Consider the following 21,211-nt stretch of genomic DNA (forward strand, 5'->3'; position numbering starts at 1 on the left):
AAAAGTAATCAAAAGTCAATAAAAGTCAGTAAAACCCGATAAAAGTAATTAAAAGTCATTAAAAGTCAATATAAGTCAATAAAAGTTGATAAAAGTCATTAAAAGTCATAAATAGGTTTTGGTCAAAGGAAGACCTTCAATGGCATAAAAAATGGCAAACAATTGTCGGCCAAAAAGAAGTCAAATAATGGAAGGCTTAATGAAAATCAACTTTCTTTTCTTGGTGTCTGCCTTTTCAAATGCTTACAAGAGGGTTCACTCTGCATTACTCTCTCAGCACCTGACCATGTTTTGTTGATACTGGAGTTAACTGAACAGAGTGAAGCCTCCTGTCAGTCGTATACAATCTTTGAGCAGGCCAACACCCTTAGAGCACACGGACTTCGCCTCGCTCGAGAGGAGAACTACTTTGGCAACAACAAAACACCACGTGACACTTTTTTTTACACACAATGTTCAATATTTATGGAGCTTTTTCTTTTTATTGTTTACCCTAATTGGTCATGAAGTCAACCACTCTCCAATTAGAGCGGGAAGAACTAATGAAAGACTGTTTGGAAGGGTCACTTGCATTAGTGTTGATTCATTTGACCACAGGTGACCACAGGTGACCACAGGTAGCCACTGCTAACCACTGCTAACCTCAGGTAGCCACAGGTAACCACACCTTGTAGGACTATTCTCAACTAATGAAAGACTGTTTGGAAAGGTCACTTGCATTAGTGTTGAGTAGTGCTTTATTTGACCACAATTAACCCCAGTTAGCCACAGTTAACCACAGGTAGCTACCTTGTAGGACTATTCTCAACTAATGAAAGACTGTTTGGAAAGGTCACTTGTATTAGTGTTGATTAGTACTTCAGGTAACCACAGCTAACTACAGGTAGCCACAGCTAACTACAGGTAACCACAGGTAGCCACAGCTAATTACAGGTAGTCACAAGTAACCACAGGTAACCACAGGTAGCCACAGCTAACCACAGGTAGCCACAGCTGACTACAGCTAACCACAGGTAGCCATAGCTAACTACAGGTAACCACAGGTAATTACAGGTATCCACAAGTAACCACAGATAACCACAGGTAGCCACAGCTAACTACAGGTAGCCACAAGTAACCACAGGTAACTACAGGTAGCCACAGCTAACCACGGGTAGCCACAGCTAACTACAGCTAACCACAGATAACCACAGGTAGCCACAGCTAACTACAGCTAACCACAGATAACCACAGGTAGCCACAGCTAACTACAGGTAGCTACAAGTAACCACAGGTAATCAAAGGTAGCCACAGCTAACCACAGGTAGCCACAGCTAACTACAGCTAACCACAGATAACCACAGGTAGCCACAGGTAACCACGGGTAACCACAGGTAGACACAGCTAACCACAGGTAGCCACAGCTAACTACAGCTAACCACAGGTAGCCATAGCTAACTACAGGTAACCACAGGTAACTACAGGTATCCACAAGTAACCACAGGTAACTACAGGTAGCCACAGCTAACCACAGGTAGCCACAGATAACCACAGGTAACCACAGCTAACTACAGCTAACCACAGATAACCACATGTAGCCACAGCTAATTACAGATAACCACAGGTAGCCACAGCTAACTACAGGTAGCTACAAGTAACCACAGGTAGCCACAGCTAACCACAGGTAGCCACAGCTAACTACAGGTAGCCACAGCTAACTACAGCTAACCATAGATAACCACAGGTAGCCACAGCTAATTACAGCTAACCACAGATAACCACAGGTAGCCACAGCTAACTACAGCTAACCACAGATAACCACAGGTAGCCACAGGTAACCACGGGTAACCACAGGTAGACACAGCTAACCACAGGTAGCCACAGCTAACTACAGCTAACCACAGGTAGCCATAGCTAACTACAGGTAACCACAGGTAACTACAGGTATCCACAAGTAACCACAGGTAACTACAGGTAGCCACAGCTAACCACAGGTAGCCACAGATAACCACAGGTAACCACAGCTAACTACAGCTAACCACAGATAACCACATGTAGCCACAGCTAATTACAGATAACCACAGGTAGCCACAGCTAACTACAGGTAGCTACAAGTAACCACAGGTAGCCACAGCTAACCACAGGTAGCCACAGCTAACTACAGGTAGCCACAGCTAACTACAGCTAACCATAGATAACCACAGGTAGCCACAGCTAATTACAGCTAACCACAGATAACCACAGGTAGCCACAGCTAACTACAGCTAACCACAGATAACCACAGGTAGCCACAGGTAACCACGGGTAACCACAGGTAGACACAGCTAACCACAGGTAGCCACAGCTAACTACAGCTAACCACAGGTAGCCATAGCTAACTACAGGTAACCACAGGTAACTACAGGTATCCACAAGTAACCACAGGTAACTACAGGTAGCCACAGCTAACCACAGGTAGCCACAGATAACCACAGGTAACCACAGCTAACTACAGCTAACCACAGATAACCACATGTAGCCACAGCTAATTACAGATAACCACAGGTAGCCACAGCTAACTACAGGTAGCTACAAGTAACCACAGGTAGCCACAGCTAACCACAGGTAGCCACAGCTAACTACAGGTAGCCACAGCTAACTACAGCTAACCATAGATAACCACAGGTAGCCACAGCTAATTACAGCTAACCACAGATAACCACAGGTAGCCACAGCTAACTACAGCTAACCACAGATAACCACAGGTAGCCACAGGTAACCACGGGTAACCACAGGTAGACACAGCTAACCACAGGTAGCCACAGCTAACTACAGCTAACCACAGGTAGCCATAGCTAACTACAGGTAACCACAGGTAACTACAGGTATCCACAAGTAACCACAGGTAACTACAGGTAGCCACAGCTAACCACAGGTAGCCACAGATAACCACAGGTAACCACAGCTAACTACAGCTAACCACAGATAACCACATGTAGCCACAGCTAATTACAGATAACCACAGGTAGCCACAGCTAACTACAGGTAGCTACAAGTAACCACAGGTAGCCACAGCTAACCACAGGTAGCCACAGCTAACTACAGGTAGCCACAGCTAACTACAGCTAACCATAGATAACCACAGGTAGCCACAGCTAATTACAGCTAACCACAGATAACCACAGGTAGCCACAGCTAACTACAGCTAACCACAGATAACCACAGGTAGCCACAGGTAACCACGGGTAACCACAGGTAGACACAGCTAACCACAGGTAGCCACAGCTAACTACAGCTAACCACAGGTAGCCATAGCTAACTACAGGTAACCACAGGTAACTACAGGTATCCACAAGTAACCACAGGTAACTACAGGTAGCCACAGCTAACCACAGGTAGCCACAGATAACCACAGGTAACCACAGCTAACTACAGCTAACCACAGATAACCACATGTAGCCACAGCTAATTACAGATAACCACAGGTAGCCACAGCTAACTACAGGTAGCTACAAGTAACCACAGGTAGCCACAGCTAACCACAGGTAGCCACAGCTAACTACAGGTAGCCACAGCTAACTACAGCTAACCATAGATAACCACAGGTAGCCACAGCTAATTACAGCTAACCACAGATAACCACAGGTAGCCACAGCTAACTACAGCTAACCACAGATAACCACAGGTAGCCACAGGTAACCACGGGTAACCACAGGTAGACACAGCTAACCACAGGTAGCCACAGCTAACTACAGCTAACCACAGGTAGCCATAGCTAACTACAGGTAACCACAGGTAACTACAGGTATCCACAAGTAACCACAGGTAACTACAGGTAGCCACAGCTAACCACAGGTAGCCACAGATAACCACAGGTAACCACAGCTAACTACAGCTAACCACAGATAACCACATGTAGCCACAGCTAATTACAGATAACCACAGGTAGCCACAGCTAACTACAGGTAGCTACAAGTAACCACAGGTAGCCACAGCTAACCACAGGTAGCCACAGCTAACTACAGCTAACCACAGATAACCACAGGTAGCCACAGCTAACCACAGGTAGACACAGCTAACCACAGGTAGCCACAGCTAACTACAGCTAACCACAGATAACCACAGGTAGCCACAGCTAATTACAGCTAACCACAGATAACCACAGGTAGCCACAGCTAACTACAGGTAACCACAGATAACCACAGATAACCACAGGTAGCCACAGCTAACCACAGGTAGCCACAGCTAACTACAGCTAACCACAGATAACCACAGGTAGCCACAGGTAACCACAGGTAACCACAGCTAACCACAGCGAGCCACTGGTAACCACAGGTAGCCACAGGTAGCCACAGCTAACTACAGCTAACCACAGATAACCACAGGTAGCCACAGCTAATTACAGCTAACCACAGATAACCACAGGTAGCCACAGCTAACTACAGGTAACCACAGATAACCACAGGTAGCCACAGCTAACTACAGGTAGCCACAGCTAACTACAGGTAACCACAGATAACCACAGGTAGCCACAGCTAACTACAGGTAACCACAGATAACCACAGGTAGCCACAGCTAACTACAGCTAACCACAGATAACCACAGGTAGCCACAGGTAACCACAGGTAACCACAGGTAACCACAGCTAACCACAGCGAGCCACTGGTAACCACAGGTAGCCACAGCTAACCACAGGTAGCCACAGCTAACTACAGCTAACCACAGATAACCACAGGTAGCCACAGCTAATTACAGCTAACCACAGATAACCACAGGTAGCCACAGCTAACTACAGGTAACCACAGATAACCACAGGTAGCCACAGCTAACTACAGGTAGCCACAGCTAACTACAGGTAACCACAGATAACCACAGGTAGCCACAGCTAACTACAGCTAACCACAGATAACCACAGGTAGCCACAGGTAACCACAGGTAACCACAGGTAGACACAGCTAACTACAGGTAACCACAGATAACCACAGGTAGCCACAGCTAATTACAGCTAACCACAGATAACCACAGGTAGCCACAGCTAACTACAGGTAACCACAGATAACCACAGGTAGCCACAGGTAACCACAGCGAGCCACTGGTAACCACAGGTAGCCACAGCTAACTACAGCTAACCACAGATAACCACAGGTAGCCACAGCTAACCACAGGTAGACACAGCTAACCACAGCGACCCACTGGTAACCACAGGTAGCCACAGCTAACCACAGGTAGCCACAGCTAATTACAGCCAACCACAGATAACCACAGGTAGCCACAGCTAACTACAGCTAACCACAGATAACCACAGGTAGCCACAGCTAACTACAGGTAACCACAGATAACCACAGGTAGCCACAGCTAATTACAGCTAACCACAGATAACCACAGGTAGCCACAGCTAACTACAGGTAGCCACAGCTAACTACAGCTAACCACAGATAACCACAGGTAGCCACAGCTAATTACAGCTAACCACAGATAACCACAGGTAGCCACAGCTAACTACAGCTAACCACAGATAACCACAGGTAGCCACAGCTAATTACAGCTAACCACAGATAACCACAGGTAGCCACAGCTAACTACAGGTAACCACAGATAACCACAGGTAGCCACAGCTAACTACAGGTAGCCACAGCTAACTACAGGTAACCACAGATAACCACAGGTAGCCACAGCTAACCACAGGTAGCCACAGCTAACTACAGCTAACCACAGATAACCACAGGTAGCCACAGGTAACCACAGGTAGACACAGCTAACCACAGGTATCCACAGCTAATTACAGCCAACCACAGATAACCACAGGTAGCCACAGCTAACTACAGCTAACCACAGATAACCACAGGTAGCCACAGGTAACCACAGCGAGCCACTGGTAACCACAGGTAGCCACAGCTAATTACAGCTAACCACAGATAACCACAGGTAGCCACAGCTAACTACAGGTAGCCACAGCTAACTACAGCTAACCACAGATAACCACAGGTAGCCACAGCTAATTACAGCTAACCACAGATAACCACAGGTAGCCACAGCTAACTACAGCTAACCACAGATAACCACAGGTAGCCACAGCTAATTACAGCTAACCACAGATAACCACAGGTAGCCACAGCTAACTACAGGTAACCACAGATAACCACAGGTAGCCACAGCTAACTACAGGTAGCCACAGCTAACTACAGGTAACCACAGATAACCACAGGTAGCCACAGCTAACCACAGGTAGCCACAGCTAACCACAGGTAGCCACAGCTAACTACAGCTAACCACAGATAACCACAGGTAGCCACAGGTAACCACAGGTAGACACAGCTAACCACAGCGAGCCACTGGTAACCACAGGTAGCCACAGCTAACCACAGGTAGCCACAGCTAACTACAGCTAACCACAGATAACCACAGGTAGCCACAGCTAATTACAGCTAACCACAGATAACCACAGGTAGCCACAGCTAACTACAGGTAACCACAGATAACCACAGGTAGCCACAGCTAACTACAGCTAACCACAGATAACCACAGGTAGCCACAGGTAACCACAGGTAGACACAGCTAACCACAGGTAGCCACAGCTAACTACAGCTAACCACAGATAACCACAGGTAGCCACAGCTAATTACAGCTAACCACAGATAACCACAGGTAGCCACAGCTAACTACAGGTAACCACAGATAACCACAGGTAGCCACAGCTAACCACAGGTAGCCACAGCTAACTACAGCTAACCACAGATAACCACAGGTAGCCACAGCCAATTACAGCTAACCACAGATAACCACAGGTAGACACAGCTAACCACAGGTAGCCACAGCTAACTACAGCTAACCACAGATAACCACAGGTAGCCACAGCTAATTACAGCTAACCACAGATAACCACAGGTAGCCACAGCTAACTACAGGTAGCCACAGATAACCACAGGTAGCCACAGCTAACCACAGGTAGCCACAGCTAACTACAGCTAACCACAGATAACCACAGGTAGCCACAGGTAACCACAGGTAACCACAGCTAACCACAGGTAGCCACAGCTAACTACAGCTAACCACAGATAACCACAGGTAGCCACAGCTAACTACAGCTAACCACAGATAACCACAGGTAGCCACAGCTAACTACAGGTAACCACAGATAACCACAGGTAGCCACAGCTAACCACAGGTAGCCACAGCTAACTACAGCTAACCACAGATAACCACAGGTAGCCACAGGTAACCACAGGTAGACACAGCTAATTACAGCTAACCACAGATAACCACAGGTAGCCACAGCTAACTACAGCTAACCACAGATAACCACAGGTAGCCACAGCTAATTACAGCTAACCACAGATAACCACAGGTAGCCACAGCTAACTACAGGTAACCACAGATAACCACAGGTAGCCACAGCTAACTACAGGTAGCCACAGCTAACTACAGGTAACCACAGATAACCACAGGTAGCCACAGCTAACCACAGGTAGCCACAGCTAACCACAGGTAGCCACAGCTAACTACAGCTAACCACAGATAACCACAGGTAGCCACAGGTAACCACAGGTAGACACAGCTAACCACAGCGAGCCACTGGTAACCACAGGTAGCCACAGCTAACCACAGGTAGCCACAGCTAATTACAGCCAACCACAGATAACCACAGGTAGCCACAGCTAACTACAGCTAACCACAGATAACCACAGGTAGCCACAGGTAACCACAGCGAGCCACTGGTAACCACAGGTAGCCACAGCTAATTACAGCTAACCACAGATAACCACAGGTAGCCACAGCTAACTACAGGTAGCCACAGCTAACTACAGCTAACCACAGATAACCACAGGTAGCCACAGCTAATTACAGCTAACCACAGATAACCACAGGTAGCCACAGCTAACTACAGCTAACCACAGATAACCACAGGTAGCCACAGCTAATTACAGATAACCACAGGTAGCCACAGCTAACTACAGGTAACCACAGATAACCACAGGTAGCCACAGCTAACTACAGGTAGCCACAGCTAACTACAGGTAACCACAGATAACCACAGGTAGCCACAGCTAACCACAGGTAGCCACAGCTAACTACAGCTAACCACAGATAACCACAGGTAGCCACAGGTAACCACAGGTAGACACAGCTAACCACAGCGAGCCACTGGTAACCACAGGTAGCCACAGCTAACCACAGGTAGCCACAGCTAACTACAGCTAACCACAGATAACCACAGGTAGCCACAGCTAATTACAGCTAACCACAGATAACCACAGGTAGCCACAGCTAACTACAGGTAACCACAGATAACCACAGGTAGCCACAGCTAACCACAGGTAGCCACAGCTAACTACAGCTAACCACAGATAACCACAGGTAGCCACAGGTAACCACAGGTAGACACAGCTAACCACAGGTAGCCACAGCTAACTACAGCTAACCACAGATAACCACAGGTAGCCACAGCTAATTACAGCTAACCACAGATAACCACAGGTAGCCACAGCTAACTACAGGTAACCACAGATAACCACAGGTAGCCACAGCTAACCACAGGTAGCCACAGCTAACTACAGCTAACCACAGATAACCACAGGTAGCCACAGGTAACCACAGGTACACACAGCTAACCACAGGTAGCCACAGCTAACTACAGCTAACCACAGATAACCACAGGTAGCCACAGCTAATTACAGCTAACCACAGATAACCACAGGTAGCCACAGCTAACTACAGGTAGCCACAGATAACCACAGGTAGCCACAGCTAACCACAGGTAGCCACAGCTAACTACAGCTAACCACAGATAACCACAGGTAGCCACAGGTAACCACAGGTAACCACAGCTAACCACAGGTAGCCACAGCTAACTACAGCTAACCACAGATAACCACAGGTAGCCACAGCTAATTACAGCTAACAACAGATAACCACAGGTAGCCACAGCTAACTACAGGTAACCACAGATAACCACAGGTAGCCACAGCTAACCACAGGTAGCCACAGCTAACTACAGCTAACCACAGATAACCACAGGTAGCCACAGGTAACCACAGGTAGACACAGCTAACCACAGCGAGCCACTGGTAACCACAGGTAGCCACAGGTAACCAAAGGTAGCCACAGGTAATCACACCTTGTAGGACTATTCTCAACTAATGAAAGATTGTTTGAAAGGGTCACTTGCATTAGTGTTGATTAGTGCTTTATTTGACCACAGGTAACGACAGCTAACCACAGGTAACCACAGGTAGCCACAGCTAACCACAGGTAACCACACCTTGTAGGACTATTCTCAAGCACATTGTTCTAATTCCGTGACAGGAACCTTGTTGTTTGAGTGTTGCTTCTGCATGACAAATCATATTCACACGTGAAAGACTTGATGGTCCAGCTCTTAAAGGGCCAGCACAGCAAACCCACACAAGCTGAAGCCTGGAAAAGAAGGAGAATCAAGTAATGGACTTTAGAGTAGTCAGTGTGTAGCAACTTTTACCACCCACTTCATGCAAGCAGGATGTGTGTTTGTTGCCATCTTGGAACATGCTCCAGTCCCACTAAATGCTGCAGCACTCGTGCAGCCCCAGACCATGATGCTACTGCTGCCTTGCTCGACTGAAGGCAAGAGACAATACCCACCCTCGTGACCCTGGTCTCCAGCGTAGCATGAGTGCCGGCGTAGAGCTGGGGTTCTTTAACATGAGGCCAAATGCAGGGGAGTCAAGGTGATGGAGCAGACTAAGTGCCTCCAAAGTCCACCAGAGATGTCATCATTGAGGACTGGAAGAAGAATTAGTCCACAACCTGTGCTGCCTTGCTCGATTCCACGGCCAAGAGGTGAAGGTGTATTATCACAAGAATGTTTGTGTTTCACACCACACTCCATCTACAGGTATGTTCTTGACAAGCTGTACACTGACTACTCTAAGTTGAGAAGGTTTACCAAAACTTCTGCACATGTTCCACGAGTAGGAGGCACGGCGCGTTTAAGAGCCAGTGGGACAAAAGAAACACGTATTTGTGTAGCTCAGGAATAGCACAACAATACTTTGACTACACAATTGTTGTTAGGTGCAGAAACAAGACTTTGAAGGCCTTGGAGAGCAGCTGGCGTCTGGTTCTCAAGTGGAACCCTTTATGAAGTATTTCACCTCCGCTGGTTCTCAAGTGGAACCCTTCATGAGGTATTTGACCCGCCACCCCCCTAGTTCTCAAGTGGAACCGTTTATGAGGTATTTTACCCCCGCAGGTTCTCAAGTGGAGCCCTTTATGAGGTATTTGACCACCCTGGTTCTCAAGTGGAACCCTTTAATAGATATTTGACCGAGGCTGGTTCTCAAGTGGAACCCTTTATAAGGTATTTGACCCCCACTGGTTGTCAAGTGGAACCCTTTATAAGGTATTTGACCCCTGCTGGTTCTCCAGTGGAACCCTTTATGAGGTATTTGATCCCCGCTGGTTCTCCAGTGGAACCCTTTATGAGGTATTTGAACCCCGCTGGTTCTCAAATGGAACCCTTTATGAGGTATTTGACCCCCGCTGGTTCTCAAGGGGGACCCTTTATGAAGTATTTGACCCTCTCTAGTTCTCAAGTGGAGCCCATTGTGAGGTATTTGACCCCCTCTGGTTCTCAAGTGGAACCCTTTGAGGTATTTGACTCCCGCTGGTTCACCAATTGGAACCCTTTATGAAGTATTTGACCCCCGTTGGTTCTCAAATGGAACCCTTTATGAGGTATTTGACCCCCACTGGTTCTCAAGGGGAACCCTTTATCAAATATTTGACCCCTCCTCCCCGGTTCTCAAGTGGAACCCTTTATGATGTATTTGACCCCCTCTTGTTCTCAATTCGAACCCATTATGAGGTATTTGACCCCTGCTGGTTCTCCAATGAAACCATTTATGACGTATTTGAACACCGCAGGTTCACCAAGTGGAACACTTTATGAAGTATTTGACCCCCGCTAGTTCCCAAGTGGAACCCTTTATGAAGTATTTGACCCTCTCTAGTTCACAACTGGAACCCATTGTGAGGTATTTGACCCCCTCTGGTTCTCAACTGGAACTCTTTATGAGGTATTTGACCCCCGCTGGTTCACCAAATGGAACCCTTTATGAAGTATTTCACCCCTCGCTGATTCTCAAGTGGAACGCTTTATGAAGTACTTGACCCCCTCCGGTTCTCAAGGGGAACTCTTTATGAAGTATTTGACCCTTTCTAGTTCTCAAGTAGAACCCATTGTGAGGTCATTGGCCCCTGTCTGGTTCTCAAGTGGAACCCTTTATGAGGTATTTGATCCCCGCTGGTTCTCAAGTTGAACATTTTATGAGGTATTTGACCCTCTCTGGTTCTCAAGTGGAACCCTTTATGAAGTATTGGACCCCCTCTTGTTCTCAGGTGGAACCCTTTATGAGGTATTAGACCCTCAATGGTTCTCAAGGTGAACCCTATATGAGGTATCTGACCCCCTCTGGTTCTTAAATGGAACCCTTTATGAGGTATTTGACCCCTGCTGGTTCTCAAGTGGAACCTTTTATGAAGTATTTGACCCCCTCTGATTATCAAGGGGAGCCCATTATGAGGTATTTGCCAACGCTGGTTCTCAAGTGGAACCCTTTATGAGGTATTTGACCCCCGCTGGTTCTCAAGTGGAACCTTTTATAAAGTATTTGACCCCCTCTGATTCTCAAGTGGAGCCCATTACGGGGTACTTGACCCCTTTATGAGGTATTTGATCCCCGTTGGTTCTCAATTGGAACTCTTTTTGAGGTATTTAACCTCCCCCCCGGTTCTCGAGTGTAACACTTTATGAGGTATTTGACCCCCGTTGGTTCCCCAAGTGGAACCTTTTATGAAGTATTTGACCTCCGCTGGTTCTCAAGTGTAACCCTTTATGAAGAATTTAACCCCCTCCTGTTCTCAAGTGGAACCCATTATGAGGTATTTAACCCTTGCTTGTTCTCCAGTGAAATCCTTTATGAAGTATTTGACCCCCGCTGGTTCCCCAAGTGGAACCTTTTATGAAGTATTTGACCTCCGCTGGTTCTCAAGTAGAACCCTTTATGAAGAATTTAACCCCCTCCTGTTCTCAAGTGGAACCCATTATGAGGTATTTAACCCTTGCTTGTTCTCCAGTGAAATCCTTTATGAAGTATTTGACCCCCGCTGGTTCCCAAGTAGAACCTTTTCATGAGGTATTTGACCCACGCTGGTTCTCAAGTGGAAATCTTTTGAGGTATTTGACCCTCGCTTGTTCTCCAAGTAGAACCCTTTATGAAGTATTTTATCCCCGCTGGTTCTTAAATGGAACCCTTTTTGAGGTATTTGACCCCGCCGGTTCTCAAGTGGAACCCTTTATGAGGTATTTGATCCCCGTTGGTTCTCAATTGGAACTCTTTTTGAGGTATTTGACTCCCCCCCCCCCCCCCCCCCCCCCCCGTTCCCGAGTGGAACCCTTTATGAAGTATTTTACCCCAGCTGGTTCTCAAGTGGAACCCTTACTGAAGTATTTGACCCCTGCTGGTTCACAAGGGGAACCCTTTATCAAGTATTTGACCCGCGCTGGTTCTCAAGTTGAACCCTTTTTGAGGTATTTGACACCCCCGTTTCTCGAGTGGAACCCTTCATTAGGTATTTGACCCCTGCTAGTTCTCCAGTGAAATCCTTTATGAAGTATTTGGTCCCCGCTGGTTCTCAAGTGGAACCCTTTATGAAGTATTTGACCCCTGCTGGTTCCCAAGTGGAACCTTTTACGAGGTATTTGACCCACACTGATTCTCAAGTGGAACCATTCATGAAGTATTTGACCCTCGTTTGTTCTCCAAGTAAAACCCTTTATGAAGTATTTGATCCCCGCTGGTTCTTAAATGCAACCTTTTTTGAGGTATTTGAACCCCCGGTTCTCAAGTGGAACCCTTTATGAGCTATTTGATCCCTGTTGGTTCCCATGTGGAACCTTTTATGAAGTATTTGACCTCCGCTGGTTCTCAAGTGGAACCCTTTTTGAAGTATTTGACCCCCTTCTGGTTCTCAAGTGGAACCCTTTATGAAGTATTTGACCCCCGCTGGGTCCCAAGTGGAACCATTTATGAGGTATTTGACCCCCGCTGGTTCTCCAAGTTGAACCTTTTATGAAGTATTTGACCGCTGCTGGTTCTCAAGGGGAACCTTTTATGAAGTATTTGACCCCCTCTGATTCTCAAGTAGAGCCCATTATGAGGTATTTGACCCCCGCTGGTTCTCAAGTTGAACATTTTATGAGGTATTTGACCCTCTCTGGTTCTCAAGTGGAACCCTTTATGAAGTATTGGACCACCTCTTGTTCTCAAGTCGAACCCTTTATGAGGTATTAGACCCTCAATGGTTCTCAAGTGGAACCCTATATGAGGTATCTGACCACCTCTGGTTCTTAAATGGAACCCTTTATAAGGTATTTGACCCCTGCTGGTTCTCAAGTGGAACCTTTTATGAAGTATTTGACCCCCTCTGATTCTCAAGGGGAGCCCATTATGAGGTATTTGCCAACGCTGGTTCTCAAGTGGAACCCTTTATAAGGTATTTGACCCCCGCTGGTTCTTAAGTGGAACCTTTTATAAAGTATTTGACCCCCTCTGATTCTCAAGTGGAGCCCATTATGGGGTATTTGACCCCCCCGGTTCTCGAGTGGAACACTTTATGAGGTATTTGACCCCTGTTGGTTCCCCAAGTGGAACCTTTTATGAAGTATTTGACCTCCGCTGGTTCTTAAGTGGAACCCTTTATGAAGAATTTAACCCCCTCCTGTTCTCAAGTGGAACCCATTATGAGGTATTTAACCCATGCTTGTTCTCCAGTGAAATCCTTTATGAAGTATTTAATCCCCGCTGGTTCTCAAGTGGAACGCTTTATGAAGTATTTGACCCCCGCTGGTTCCCAAGTGAAACCTTTCATGAGGTATTTGACCCACGCTGGTTCTCAAGTGGAACTCTTTATGAGGTATTTGACCCTCGCAAGTTCTCCAAGTAGAACCCTTTATGAAGTATTTTATCCCCGCTGGTTCCTAAATGGAAACCTTTTTGAGGTATTTGACCCCGCCGGTTCTAAAGTGGAACCCTTTATGAGGTATTTGATCCCCGTTGGTTCTCAATTGTAACCCTTTATGAAGTATATGTCCCACCCTGGTTTTCAAGTGGAACCATTTAGGAGGTATTTGACCACTGCAAATCATCCATTTAATTGAATGCATCCCAGTCTTGTGTAGGTCTAAGATGTTGTCCCTGAAGTTAGCTCTTTAGTCTTGTGCATGATGGTGGAAAGGTTTGAGTGGAAGAGTGTTCTTCTAGCTCCATTAATTGCATGCATTCTGGTCTTGTGTAGGTCTAAAATATTGTCCCTGAAGTTAGTTCCTTGCTCTTGCTCGTGATGGCAGAGGGGTTTAAAGGAAAGAAAGCATTTTCATTTAGCTTAAGTTAGTTTGATTCTTTCTAGTTGTGTGCAGGTCTACTACATCTTGTAGCTGAGATCTTTTGACAGTTATTTGGTCTCGCTCACGATGGTGTCAAAGTTCGAATGGAGGAGAGTATTTTTCATTTAGTTAATTGGATTCTCTCTAGTCTTGTGCGGGTCTACATCTTGTAGCTGAGAGCCTTAAAAAACACTTAGGTCTTTACCGTGATGGTGGAGAGGTGCAAGTGGAAGAGAGTGTTCTTCTTTGAGCTTGATTTAGTTCACCTCATGCATTCTAGTCTTGTGTAGGTCTAAAATGTTGTCCCTGAAGTTAGCTCCTTGGTCTTGCTCATAATAGCAGAGGGGTTTGAAGGGAAGAGAGCATACTTCATTTAGCTTAAGTTAGTTTGATTCTCTCTAGTCTTGTGCAGGTCTACTACATCTTGTAGCTGAGATCTTTTAACAGTTATTTGGTCTCGCTCATGATGGTGCAGATGTTTAAATGGAGGGGAGTATTTTCTCTCTAGTCTTGTGCGGGTCTACATCTTGTAGCTGAGGTCCTAAGGTCTTGTCTCTGAATGAAGGCAGTGTTTGTGTGTATTTTGTACACATCATGAGTTGTTGCATTCAGGTAACTTTTTAATAGTACAGTGCTCATTTGCGTGTTTTCCATCTAATAAAGAACTTGTTTGCTGATTAACTTTTAATGTTTTTACTGGATATTTATATTTATATAATAATAACAATAAAAAATAAAGCTCAGATCCAAGTTTGGACTGTTGACATATTTTGAAGAGGTGAACTTGAAACAAAATCAAAGACTTGTTTCCAGTGTGTGTCCTACTCGCTGTAAGCTCCACAGTCCTGATGACGTCATCACTTGTGTTCATCACGTCTCCTCTTTGTCCTTCTTGTCAAATGTTGGACTACTTAGAGAAGGATTCTTCCAATAAAATGTTCTATCTCCGCCAGTTTGTTTTCTACGTGCCTTTGAAGATCTTTTCATTTTTTTAATGTGAGTACAGTCGGTTAACTGTCATAATTATTTGACGTGATAGTTTTACTATTAGAGGACCTTCATGCAGTACTTCAACTGACCTGCGAGGAGCAGTAATGAATCACAAGAAAAGTTGACTAACTAACTTCCATCCATCCATCCATCTTCTTCCGCTTATCCGAGGTCGGGTCGCGGGGGCAGCAGCCTAAGCAGGGAAGCCCAGACTTCCCTCTCCCCAGCCACTTCGTCCAGCTCCTCCCGGGGGATCCCGAGGCGTTCCCAGGCCAGCCGGGAGACATAGTCTTCCCAACGTGTCCTGGGTCTTCCTCGTGGCCTCCTACCGGTCGGACATGCCCTAAACACTTCCTTAGAGAGGCGCTTGGGTGGCATCCTGACCAGATGCCCGAACCACCTCATCTGGCTCCTCTCGATGTGGAGGAGCAGCGGCTTTACTTTAAGCTCCCCCCGGATGACAGAGCTTCTCACCCTATCTCTAAGGGAGAGCCCCGCCACCCGGCGGAGGAAACTCATTTCGGCCGCTTGTACCCGTGATCTTGTCCTTTCGGTGATATAACCCAAAGCTCCGTTCCAAAAATATCCTAGGTATTACGACACTTTTATCCATCAGTGGTCATGGCGACACATTTTTGTCTTTTGGGACGAAAAGGCCCAAAACATCATAAGAGACCCATCTCACCCTGGACATAAACTTTTTGAACTGCTGCCCTCGGGCAGGAGATACAGGACAATAAAATGCCGGACAAACCAATTTAAGAACACTTTTTACCCGAGAGCAATAGTGTCGCTGAACACAAGACAATAATGACTGTGCATGTGAGCTGTGTGCTTAGTATTTTTATGTATTTTTATCTATTTATCTATGTTCTTATATTTTTATGTGTTATTATGAAGTTGCACTAAATTAGTTTTGCATACAATTTCGTTGTACAATGTACAATGACAATAAATATATATTCTATTCTATTCTCTATTCTTTTTCAACAATTCTATAAATGTATCAAAATAGGGTGGTAAATATTACAATACAACTGTTTTATAAATGATATGAACAATAAATGTATCAAATTAGGGTGCTAAATATTACAATGCAACTGTATTATAAATAATATAAATAATAATTGTATCAAAAATAGAGTGTTAAATATTACAATACAACTTTTTTATAAATAACATAAATAATAAATGTATCAAAATAGGGTGTTAAATGTTACAATAAAACTGTTTGATAAATGATATCAGTAATAAATGTATCAAAATAGGGTGTTAATTTTTACATTAAGTAAGGAGTTGAATGTTGAATATGTTCTTGGGGGTAAGAAGTTGAATGTTGAAGATGTTCTTGGAGGTGAGGAGTTGAATGTTGAAGATGTTCTTGGAGGTGAGGAGTTGAATGTTGAAGATGTTCTTGGATGTAAGGAGTTGAATGTTGAAGATGTTCTTGGAAGTAAGGTGAATATGTTATTGGAGGTAAGGAGTTGAACGGTGAATATGTTCTAGGAGGTGAGGAGTTGAATGTTGAAGATGTTCTTGGAGGTAAGGAGTTGAATGATGAATATGTTCTTGGAGGTGAGGAGTTGAATGTTGAAGATGTTCTTGGAAGTAAGGTAAATATGTTATTGGAGGTAATGAGTTGAATGTTGAATATGTTCTTGGAGGTAAGGAGTTGAATGTTGAATATGTTCTTGGAGGTAAGGAGTTGAATGTTGAATATGTTCTTGGGGGTAAGAAGTTGAATGTTGAAGATGTTCTTGGATGTAAGGAGTTGAATGTTGAAGATGTTCTTGGAAGTAAGGTGAATATGTTATTGGAGGTAAGGAGTTGAACGGTGAATATGTTCTTGGAGGTGAGGAGTTGAATGTTGAAGATGTTCTTGGAAGTAAGGTAAATATGTTATTGGAGGTAGTGAGTTGAATGTTGAATATGTTCTTGGAGGTAAGGAGTTGAATGTTGAATATGTTCTTGGAGGTAAGGAGTTGAATGTTGAAGATGTTCTTGGATGTAAGAAGTTGAATGGTGAAGATGTTCTTGGAGTTCCAAGACTGTTGTAGATGTTCTTGGAGGTAAGGTGAAGATGTTCTTGGAGGTGAGGAGTTGAATCCACTGAGTTCTTGACACACTTTTAAGCAAAAAGAAGATCCTGCAGTGTTTCCTTCTTCCAAGATCTGAGAATTCAGCTTCTTTGTTTTCACATTTGAAATCCTGAAATTACTTTTTTAGTCACTTTTGACAGAAAGTCAGAACGCGCATCACTTCCGGTTTGTTCTGCCAACTTCCGTTTTGGGACTGAAACTCTAAGCATTGTCTACTAAATCATTTTAGGATTTGTTTCTTTTTCTTTTCATTTTTCTTTTTTCATCCTGCATCATTTCACCTTTGCGGCATTTTCCTCCTCAAAGTCTTTTAGTTTTGGATCGCTTGAACTTGCCCAATATTTCACATCAAACACGAAGGCCGACGACCAAAAGTTCGCCATTGATTGTTGTTTTCACAAATCAAATCACATTTAAGGCGCGCGGCTTCGAATTAATTCGTACTTGATCCAATTCATCGATGCTCATGGAAGTGAATTAATTTGTACTTGATCCGATTCATTGCCGTCATTCCTTCCTTCCAATACTTTCCCAGTAAAAATTGTTTTAATTTCGATAGAATCGGAGTTGGCCTTTCGGGCCTCTTGCTGGAAATCTGCTTCTGAGGTGTTTCGATGAGGACGATTCGTCTTTGTGCGCGTCAATAATCATCTTTGTTCGTCCGTGCAGGACTTTGCTGACTATTTAGCGACAATTAGTGCGACTTTTACTTCGCATCGTTCGGACTGATTTCAAACGATGACGACAATTTTGCTCAGATTTAAAAAAAAAAAAGTGGCGAAAGTGCTGATGAATATTGAAGTGCAAAAGTTGCCCGACAGATTGTGTTTTCACAACAAACACGCAACTGCGTGGACGTTACACATGCAAACTATGTCCTACTGACGTCAATTAATCGCAACCGAAACGTTTTGGTTGAGAGTTTTTATTTTCTGAAGAATTTTGTGGCTCATTTTTGTCGGAAAGAAAAAGCAAAAAAGTGCGTCCTTCGCAACTTTAGTAGTTTCACAACATGGCCGCTGGGTGGCAGTGCAGGCAGCGGGACGTTAGCGCGTGCAAACTCCTGTAGAAAATCAAGTATGTTTCTATTCAAAATGACATAAATGTGTAACGAAGCATCTTTGCTTCATTTCAAAGTATATTTGTCAGGTTTTTAAATAAGAGAGAAAACATTTTTTTTTAACACTTAACACACATTTTTACATTTTAGTGTTTTATAAAGGCCGTGGTAGGTTTTTATATTTCCATTATATGTATATATTTTTAATAATTACAATAGAGATTTTAATAAAGATATTTAAAATAAAACAAATGCAATACAATTGTATACGTATAATTTAATACAAATTATGTCATGATAAATGTGCAGCGCTCTAAGCAAATTTAAAAGTTTTCTCATTCAAATCAACACAATTTACATTCAGAAACACAAAAGTAGCATTTTCAAAATTGGAATTGATTGAAAGAAATAATTTTAGCAACAAATATTTTGTATGCATTTTTTCACTTTATTGATTAAAGATTGTATGGTGTGCCGCAACAACAGATAAATAGGGTATATATCGATTTATGGGTCCATATTTATAAAAAGTATTGAGGTGTGTTGGGTAGGCAGTGTGACGTAATCACGGCCTCCATTTTGAGAATGTTCTATCCGTGCGGGTTGTTGCTTGTTGCCTGGCGACTACGACAAATAATCACTTAAATGACCGAGAAATATTTTCCTGAATACCAAGAAGTGGATAAAATCGTTTAGATTGTGCTTGTATTATAAAACATCGACCGGTCAAAGTCCGTTTAATGGACGCGGTGGAGCCATTTCAACGAGCTTCTTGCGTTGACCGTGTTGATATTGGAAATTTCGATGTTCATGAATGCACCTCGTAGCGTGAATGTGATTGGTGGAAAACCGGGAAGTGTAGAATTGTTCGTAGACTTGAAAAGAGACGGGAAAAGCCTTCGAATACTTTCGGAAATCTCCAGCACCTGGTGCGTTTTGTCTGAACGCTACATTAAATATGAAAATGTAATGTATCGTGTCAAAGGAATACATAGTAAGCAATATTCCAAGCAAGATACGTCGTGTTCAGCGAAGAGGGGCCCGACTGATGACCTCATCTATCTGTTGAATGGTGGGCGGATCCATCCAGATGTCGACAGTTACGATACCAAGGGTTCTGTCAAAATCGGGTAGATACTAGCGTGATCACAAAATAAAGAAATACAAATAAAATCAGTTCTCTTCTATGTTCATTTTCACAAATATGTATATTCGTTTGTGGTGTTGTAGATGTTAGTGTATGTATGTATATATTGGTCACAAAGTCAGCCATTAAATGAATAGACAACAAAACAACAAAAACAATTTGAACAATATACTCAAATAGCTCAAAATAACAACAAAATCAATAGCAGTTTTGGCTTATTTTTTTAAAACTTATTTTTCATGTAATAAAATAGAAGTATTCTATTATTTTGTGGCTATTGTTACAGTTTACTAAAATGCTGTGTTCATATCACTTTGAACAATACAACAATATACTCAAATAGTACAAAATAACAACAAAAACACTTTTAACAATACAACAATATACTAAAATAGTGCAAAAATAATAACAAAAACACATTTAACAATAAAACAATATACTAAAATAGTACCCAAACAAATTAAAAACCCTTAACAATACAACAATATACTCAAATAGTTCAAAATAACAGCAAAGACACGTTTAACAATACAACAATATACTCAAGTAGTTCAAAATAACAACAAAAACAATAGCAGTTTTTGCTGTTTTTTTTTAAACTTATTTTTCCATTTAATAAAATAGAAGTATTCTATTATTTTGTGGCTATTCTTACACTTTACTAAAATGCTGTGTTCATATCTGTTTCTTAAATAAGATTGTTGAATAAAAACAAAATGTATTATTTGCCTACAACAATACAACAAAATACTCAAATAGTGCAAAAATAATAACAAAAACAAATTTATTGGCTAGTAACAATAAAACAATATACTCAAATAGTGCAAAAAATAGACACACACACACACAACACATAAAATAGACACACACACACAGCACATATAAAATAGACACACAGCACATATAAAATAGACACACACACAGCACATATAAAATAGACACACAGCACATATAAAATAGACCCACAGCACATAAAATAAACACACAGCACATAAAATAGACACAACATATATAAAATAGACACACACAACACACATATGAAACAAACACACAACACACACACCATCCATCCATTTTCTACCGCTTATCCCTATCGGGGTCGCTGGAGTCTATCTCAGCTGCATTCGGGCGGTAGCCGCCTACCTGGACAAGTCGCCATCTCATCGCAGGGCCAACACAGATAGACAGACAACATTCACACTCACACAACACATATAAAAGACACACACAACACATATATAAAACAGACAACACATTTATATAAAAGACACACATACAAAACAGGTTGTGTTTTAGATCAATTTAAAATAAAAAAACATTCAACAATTGAGTCAACAGATCCTCTAATTTTACTCTAAAGCATTCCCAAAGTGCCAACAATACTCCATTTACATGTTGTGACCTAAAAATGAACTAAATATGAGCGATATTGTTGTTATAAGTGCTAACGCAGACAGACTATTTTAGTGGAGCATTGATAGCTGTGAGCTAATACTAGTTTACACTGCCATTGTTGACACACTGACTTCTGCTTG

This window comes from Nerophis lumbriciformis, linkage group LG24 (genome assembly GCF_033978685.3).
Source record: "Nerophis lumbriciformis linkage group LG24, RoL_Nlum_v2.1, whole genome shotgun sequence".
NCBI classification, from domain to species: Eukaryota; Metazoa; Chordata; class Actinopteri; order Syngnathiformes; family Syngnathidae; genus Nerophis; species Nerophis lumbriciformis.